The sequence below is a fragment of the Harpegnathos saltator genome, unplaced genomic scaffold (assembly GCF_003227715.2).
Source record: "Harpegnathos saltator strain DR-91 unplaced genomic scaffold, Hsal_v8.6 scaffold110, whole genome shotgun sequence".
Lineage (NCBI taxonomy): Eukaryota > Metazoa > Arthropoda > Insecta > Hymenoptera > Formicidae > Harpegnathos > Harpegnathos saltator.
Window position 1 is genome coordinate 58,832 of NW_020229885.1, and position 8,733 is coordinate 67,564.

General features: G+C 40.2%; 1 long non-coding RNA gene across 1 annotated transcript; it reads left to right on the forward strand.

The window, feature by feature from the left end:
- The first annotated feature begins 1,041 nt into the window (after window positions 1-1,041).
- On the forward strand, window positions 1,042-1,768 carry LOC112589023 (uncharacterized). Its single transcript, XR_003113195.1, has 3 exons — window positions 1,042-1,115; window positions 1,314-1,464; window positions 1,743-1,768. It is a non-coding gene; the product is annotated as an uncharacterized LOC112589023 (long non-coding RNA).
- The last annotated feature ends 6,965 nt before the right edge of the window (window positions 1,769-8,733 follow it).

The window sequence follows — 8,733 nt, forward strand, 5'->3', positions numbered from 1 at the left end:
AACAAATTTAACGCAGAATTTGTTATATCAAATTATGCCGCCAATCTGCGGACAAATATGCGCCAGATCCTGTTATCAGATATTTGACGGCAGATTTGTAGCAAAAACCGCGCAAGACTTGCAGTAATTTGACGGCAGATTGGCGGTAGAAACTGAGCAAACTCTACGTGCAGACTCTACGTGTAATTTGGCAGCAGGACCTACGCGGTTTCTGCCGACAATCTGCTCGCACGGCCTGTCATACAGGTCCTGTCGACAAAACACGAGCCTTTTTTTTTTTTGGTCATGCAGGGGAAATCCATCATGGATACCCCCTCCCCTTGGGGGGGAAGGGGGTTATGTCGGACTCTTACCGACTAAAACCCCTGCGGGATGTCTACCTGTCGGACCGTGAGGAGGGGAGTCGGGGGAACTACTCCCGTATTCCCTCCCCAACACAAAACACGAGCCTAATGAGGACACAGATGGCTATGGTTTTGATGTGGAGATCTGATCGAAATTGGCGTCAATCTGCGCGCATTCTGTTAGCATTTTGCTTACTGGGTTAGGTACGCATTAATTAATACTTGTCATCTGAAACTTCCCATACAGCACAGAAGCTGCAGTAACATTGTTGTAACATTGCAAAATTGCATATTGCAGTGCAATATTATAGCAAAATTGCTAAAACAATATTGTGCAATATTATTTCTGCAATATTGCAGCTATATTGCAAAGATATTAATTTGCAGTAACAATTGAATATCCGTGAACGAATGTCCTATGCGACACTAAACGCTTTAACCTTCTCTTTTTACCTCCTCTTTTAACCTCTATTCGTTGATAGATGTTACAAAAAAACTTGATTGCGATTATTCAATTTTTAAAGCTTACGACTTAAATCACCAAATGTTAGACTAGTTAGGGTTAAAGTCGGTCTTAACTCTATGACTCATTGTAAAACCAGCTTGTCGTCATGCTATATCAATATTCTAATTGGTGAAGAAGACCTTGTGCCTCCATCGAATCAGCAGAGACCTGGTCACGTGATCAGTTTGCCGCTCTCTCCCTTTGAGGCTCTCTAGCTGGAAGTTGGAATCTCCTTACAGTGTCTATTACGTAGCTGGAGAAAAGAGGTATGTAAATACATTTGGTTATTTGGTAACAAAGACGTTATTGTAACGTCTTTCGATCAAACTGATCTAGATCGCAGTCATATTTTCATCTCAAACGAGAAAGAATGCTTATCGACATATAATGACAATGTAAATATCGTTTTGCAACGCAATTCACTTCGTAAAATATTACAATTCGTCCCTTTATATTTTATTTAGTCAAGTTGCAGATGACACAAATGTGTGTGTTGAGAAACTGACGGAGCCTTATAACCTTTCTGAAAGACCTCATTGGAACCACCGTACTCAGAAATTGTATTTTGTCGACCTATATAAGTATATACGTAGACTACACCCTGCAACAGGTGTTGTAAGTAATGCATACAGATAAGACTATATATCTCTTGGGTATTTATTTGGTTTCCCGGATTTCACTTTGAAAATTGATTAGACTATAAGCTATTTCGATTCGCTTTTACACAAAATGAACGAATTTTAAAGAAAACAGTGTTATTCTACTCCGTAAAGCAATATGATTTTGATCAATATTGCAAATAACGGTATTATTTAGATTCAAGTTGCTATTTAATTATTATTTAAAATTTTGTAAAAATAATAATAATATGGTAATGATGGTATATATTTCAGAAGCTGTTCGTATATTCCACAGCGCAATGACAGACAACGACTATGCGGAATATGTATCGAAATGGCTTGCACAAGCGACTGTACAGATTTCAAGGCAAAAAATTGGAGAAACGGTGGCTCATGATTAACAATTATATTATCATTTAATATAGTATTTTTATTAATAGTTTTATTAATAGTATTAATATAATATTTTTCATTTATATGTGTTCCTTTTACATATATGTGTTCATAATTTTTTATAGTTCTTTGATGTTTTTCGTTTATTTTTTACTACCAAAGTAGATAAAACACTTTATTTATGTTTTATATACATATGTTTATATTTTGTTATGAACACCATTGTATGTGCACCATTTAGTATATTAACCAAAGAAGCAAATTTATATTTAATATTAATTATTGTAACATACTTTTATAAATAAATATATATATATACATGTGTTATAATTTTGACTTATTAATAGTTACAATACTACTGCGATTGCTGTTTAACATAATATCTATATTATAGTATGTGAGTCTAACTAATAACTTGCAATTATGATATCCTACGTAATAAGCTGTTTGCTAATTTCTACAGATATCTTGTGGATATCAAATGACAAAAATACTTCAGTATATTATGACAATATTCAAATATCCGCTTTTTATTACATTTTTATAACAAAATATAACATTGATAATTGTTATATTTCGTTTTAGATGTAATAAAAAGCGGACTTTTAATATCGCAATAACGTTGTACTGACAATTTTGCCATCTGCTGGTATCTGTGGAAAAAAGATTAACACATAATTATGTTATATGGAATTATATAATTACAAAATGTTGAATACATGTTTTAGAATGGTTTAGTTGCATATATTGGAGCTATAGTTAGAGCTATATAATATTATATTAATTTTGTATATTACAGCTATTACGCCACTCTGTACACACACACACACACACATATGTATATATATATAGGCATAGTAGCTATAACTTTATTGTATATATACTATATAACATTGTTATTGCAATATTACAACAGAATGTTGCTGTATTATTGCAGTATAATATTGCTGCAGTATTGCAGTACAATATTGCTGCGCTATTATAATGCAATATTGCTGCATCATTGCAATGTAATATTACTGCAAGCGGACATTTTAATGTTGCTGCAATATTGCTGCACCATTGCAGCAACATTTTGCAATGATGTTGTAATGATACAATCTTGCAAAACAAGATTGCTATAATGTTGCTGCAATCTTTCTGTGCTGTATGGGTTGTTTCATTGTGAAATACTCAGATGATTATTCAAAGTTCAATTCAAACGTTTCAGTTAAATGATACAAATGTGATATTTATGTATTTGTAAAAATAACGCTATTACTGAAGATCTCTCATTTAACTTTGAAATCAAGTGTGAATATTTTATTAGAGACTTCTTTGAAGTCATGACTATTAAAACAGACCTTAAATATATTATGCGTGTCATGTGGTGAACTGCAAAACTCTGATTTAACTCTGATCTAACTCTAAGGCTTGTGTTAATAGTAATAAGATTAATAGTAATAAGACAAGTTCCAGATGACAAATATTAATTAATGCGTACCTAAGTCAAATAAGATCTGAGTATCTCACACTTGATGTAGGTACGCATTATTACTTAATACTTGTCATCTGAAACTTGTCTCATTGTTTATTATAAAATCTCATTATTATTAACACAAACCTTAGAGTTAGATCAGAGTTAAATCAGAGTTTTGCAGTTGACCACATGACATATATAATATATTGCGAATTATTTTCTTGTTTTATATGCCTCATTAAATCTTCCCAAATTGCATTACATAACGTTAATCTAAATCTAAATTTGTTGATGTCACTAATATTTCTCCGATAGCAAAGAGGATCGTCAGATAATATATGCCAAAAAATACGACGGGGGTAGTGGTGGGACCTCTTCTCTTTAATAATAATAATAATAAATAAATATATCTACATGTAAACGTAAATATATACACATATACATACATATTTGTAAAAAAAGATGTGAAATCCAAACAAACTTACTTTAAAAAAAAAAGTAAAAAGAAGACGCTATGTACACGCGTCCCAGCGTTTGTTCCGCAAAAAAATCCGTATAAAAAACACTGACTTTTAAACTTTTAAAAATTGTTTTTACTATTACAAAGAAATAAAGACGAAGATAATAGTTCTCGGATATATAATTAACCGTTTTATATAGAAAATCCCGTAAAAGACTAATTTCTAAAAACAAATTCCAAAAGAACGTTACAAAAAAATAAAGACAAAGATAATTGTATGTATATTCTTTATTGCCTCCCCTTGGGGTTACAATCCTTAGCCTAACCTAACCTTTACCTTTACATTTCCTCTATCTTTCTTATCTCTTAAATTCTAATCGTTTAAATACTAACCGCTTAAATTCTAATTGCTTGAGAGAGAGAGAGAGCTCCACACACACACACACACACACACACACACACACATACACACCTCACTCTTCTCCATTCTCTTCCCCTCTCTCACTCTCCACTCTTTTCCTCTCATTCCATGACCTCCGTTTCCGGTGCTCCTTCTATCTCCCTCCTTCTCCGCCTCCTTCCCCTTCCTTCCCCCCTCCTTCTTCTCCTCTCCTCTCCACCATTTTTCCACTTCCTTCATCCATTTCTCCCCTTTTCCCTCCTCTCCCAGTACCTCCCTCTCCATCTCCTGCCATCCCCTTTTTTCCCCCCATCCTGTGCACTCCTCCTATATATGCTTCCATATTTCTTCCCTTCTCCCACACATCCTGCATCTCCTCTTTTCCTCCTCCTCCCAATACCTTCCTCCTTTTAGCTTACATCCTAGCCTAAATCTCGCTATCCTCCTCCATCTTTTCTCTCCCCACCCCATTTTCAGATATCCCGGTACTCCCCTCCCTTTCACCCTTCCGTATCCCTCATTGTGTCTTGATTCTCTTATCCTTTCCCATCTCTCCTCCTCCTGCTTCCTCCTTTCTCTACTCTTTATTTCCTCTCCCCTTAACCCCTCTCCCTTTTCCCTCCTTTCCTCTATCTCGTCTATTTTCCACCCCCTATCCTCAAAGAACCTTCTCCTCTCCTCTTCCCATTTCCCCACTTCTTTTCCTCTCCTTGCCCTATTCCTCATTTCCATCCAGCACCTTCTTGCTATCTCTCCTCCTTTCCCTTCCTCCAGTCTCTTCTCATATCCCCATGCTCTCATTCCTGTTCTGCCTCTCATTAATTCTCTCTGCATCTCCTCTCTTATTATATACCCTGGGGTCCACCTCTCTACCCCCAATATCCATCTTAAATATCTTTCCTGTAGCTCCTCTATCCCTCTCCTCTCTTTCCATCCCCATATCTCTACCCCGTAGCTTATCACCAACCACACCAATTTGTCGAACAGCCATACCCTCCTACACCAGTCCTTTCCAAACCTCCTCTTTCCTATCCCCCATACTTGTCTCATCACCTTCGCTCCTTTCTTTACCCTATCCTTGATCTGTTCCTCTTGCTCCCCGTTCCTTCTCATCATGTATCCTAAATATTTATATTCCTTTACTTCCTCTATCCTCTTCCCCTTCCATCTCCAATCCACTTTCTTCCATTTTCTACCACTTTTCCTGCACCTCATTATTTTCGTTTTTTCTATATTTATTTCCAGTCCCTTCTTTTCTAAGTATCCCTCCAGTTTCCCCATCATTCCCTTCATCCCCTCCTCATCCTCTGCCAATACCGCCAGATCATCCGCATATGCCAATGTGTATACCCTCTCTTCCCCCAACCTTGCCCCTCCCCAGCCTCCCTTCCTTAGTTCCTCATCTATATCCGCAATTAATAATGTAAATAATATTGGACTTAGCGGACAGGGAGAGAGGTGAGGCACCTCTCTCCCTGTCCAGAATCTCTCTCCCTCTCTCCCCCCCACTCTCACTCTATTCCTTGTCTCCCCTAACACCTCCTCACATCTCCTTATCAGCCCTTCTCCCATTCCCCTTTCCCTCATTGCTGTTCCTAATATCCCCCTATCCACTGCATCAAATGCCGCCCTAAGACCAACAAACAGTATTGTCATTCTTTTCTCTCTCCTTTCCACCTTCCTGTTTATTAGATAGTTTAATGCATACACATTATCTATCGTCCCCCTTCCCTTTCTGAATCCCGCCTGACCCTCTGGCAAAATCCTTTTCTTTTCCACTTCCTCTCTCATTCTCTCCGCTAGCACCGCCGTGTACACTTTGTACGCTGTTTGCGTCAGCGTCACCCCTCTGTATTCCTCCACCTTTTTTCCCTCCCCTTTCTTCATTATCGGCACTACCATTCCCTCACTCCATTCCTCCGGCCACCCCCTTCCACACCCTTTCACATATCTCCTCCAACCATCTTTGTACCTCCTGCCCTCCGTACTTCCACACCTTACTTGGAATTCCGTCTCCTCCTACTGCTTCCCCATCTTTTAATCTTTTTATCACCCTCCCTATCTCCTCTTGCTCCAGTCTTTCTTCCCCATCCTCCTCCCCTACTCTATTTATATCCCTCCTTATCCTTCTCTTCGCTCCTCCCAATATTCTCCTGAAATACTCCTCCCATTCTTCCATTTTTATCTCCTCATTCACTTCCCTCCTCCTCTTTCTTTCCTATTTATTACCTTCCATACCTGCTGTTCTGTCCTAATCTCCCCTACCTCCTTCTCCCATCTCTCTCTTTGTTCCCTCTTCTTCTCCTCACATATCCTCTTGTACCTAAGTCTCTCTTCCTTATATCTCTCTCCCTCTCCCCCCTTTCATCTCCATTCCCTTAACTCCTCCCTCACTCTCCTTTTCGCCTCCCTACATTCTTCATCCCACCATCCCCCCTTTCTTCTTCTCTTTCGCTCTACCCAGTCCTCTCATCGTCTCCTTTATCTCTCCCTCTAAATTCTTCCATTCCTCCTGCACTCTCTCTTCCCTTCCCCTTTTTCTCCTGAATTTTTCTCCAAACCCTTCTATCTTCCCCCTCGTCCATCTACTTTTTCCTCCTCTTCTCCCTCTCTCCCCCTCTTCCCTTTTCCCCTGTTTTTCCCCCCTTATCGATACCACTACCGGCTGATGGTCCAATTCCACTCTCTCTCCACTTCCATCCTTTCTATCTCTTCCACCGTCTCTACGTTCCCAATCACATAATCTATCAGTGACATCTCCCTTCCTCCTATATATGTCCATTCCCCTTTCTCATCCCCCCTTACATTTCCATTTAGAATCCACCATCCTCTCTCTCCTAAAAATTCGGATAACCTTCTCCCCTTCTTACATACTTTTTTATCCTTTGAGTTCCTACTCCCTTTCTCTCCTCCCTCCTCTTCGTTCCCTCCCACTACTTCCCCTCCCTCCCTCCCTGTTCTCACGTTCCAATCTCCCCCTATTACCGTCTTTCCTTCCCCCTCTCCCTCCTCCATCCATCTCTTCATCCTCTCTATCTTTTCTTCTATATCTCCATTTATATATACCACCACTACTCTCCACCATTCCCTCCCTAGCCTCACTTTCCTAACTATTATTCCTTCCACCTCCTCCTCTCTCCTCATCTCTATCCCCTCCCTCACTCCTACCACCATTCCCCCCATTGCTCTTCCCTTCCTGTTTCTTCTCCTCGCTTCCTGGCATTCCCACCTGTATCCCTTCAGCAACCTTCTTTTCATCCTTTCCCATCCCGTCCTATCTATCCATGTCTCACACAGTATCATCACATCCCATCCTCCTAATTCCCCTCAAAAATCCCCATCTTTATTTCCCAACCCCGCCACATTCCAGAAAGCAACCTTATATACTATTCACACTCTTCCCCCTCTCCTCTCCCCCCTCCGTCCTTCCTCTCCCTTCGTCTCACCCCCTCCTAGTTTCCCACCCTTTTCCACCACTTCTCCCTTACTTCATCCCATCTCCGCATTCTTCCATTTACCCACATCCTCATATACCCTACCTGTACCTTCTTGCCCTTCCTTCTCTCTACTTCTGCCTCTCTTTCTATCTTCCATTTTGTCTTCCTCTCTTCTGCTGTTAAATCATCTTCTATCCTTTCCCTTCTTCCTTTCAGTTTCTTCTTTGCCTCCATCACTTTCCTCTTCTTTTCTACACTTCCTAATTTTACTAGTACCACCCCTTCCCCTTTTTCTCCTCCTTCCCTATCCTCTTCACTTCTCTCATTTCCACTTCTAGCTCCAACTTCCGCCATACCTCCTTCACTCCCTCCTCAACTCCTTTCTCCCCTATCTCCATCCCCCTTATCACTACATTCCTTCTCCTCTCTTCCCTTTCCCTTTTATCTATCCTTATCTCCAACTCCCTTATCTTTTCTCTCTCCTTCTCCCCTATTCCTCCTGCCTTTTCCCTTTCTCCTTTTCGTTCCTCCAATCTCCTCACCCTTTTCTCTATTTTCCTTATCTTTTCCTCCCGCTGCCCCCTCTCCCTCCTCCATTCTTCTCACTCTTTCCTCCTATCTTCTCTCTCTTTTCTTAGTCCCTCTCTTAATTCTCTAATCTCTTTTTCTCTCCTCTCTCCCTCCTTCTTCACTTCCTCCTTGAAACCTCTTACTTCTTCCATTAACTTCCATACCATTACTTTCACCTCCCCTTCTTTTATCCATCTTTACTCTTTTCTTCCCCTTCTTCTTTCTCTATCCCTCTCCCCCTCTCCCCGTCTGCCTCCTCCTCCTGTCAACTTCCTGTATCCTTTGTAATCTTTTTCACTACTCTTTCCTCCTCTCCCCCCTCTCCCTCTCTTGTCTTCCTCTTCCCCTTCCACATCAACTCTATACCGCTTCCTGTACTTCTCATGCTACTTGCACTGTCCCTTCTTAACCTTTCCGCATTTGTCGGTCTTCCCCTCCTTTTTTCCATCCTACCCTCCCCCCTCTGTTCCTCCCCCCTCCCTCTTCTTTCTCCTCCATCCTCTCCCCCTTCCCCTCCTCCTCAGCCTCTACCTTCCTTTTCTTCA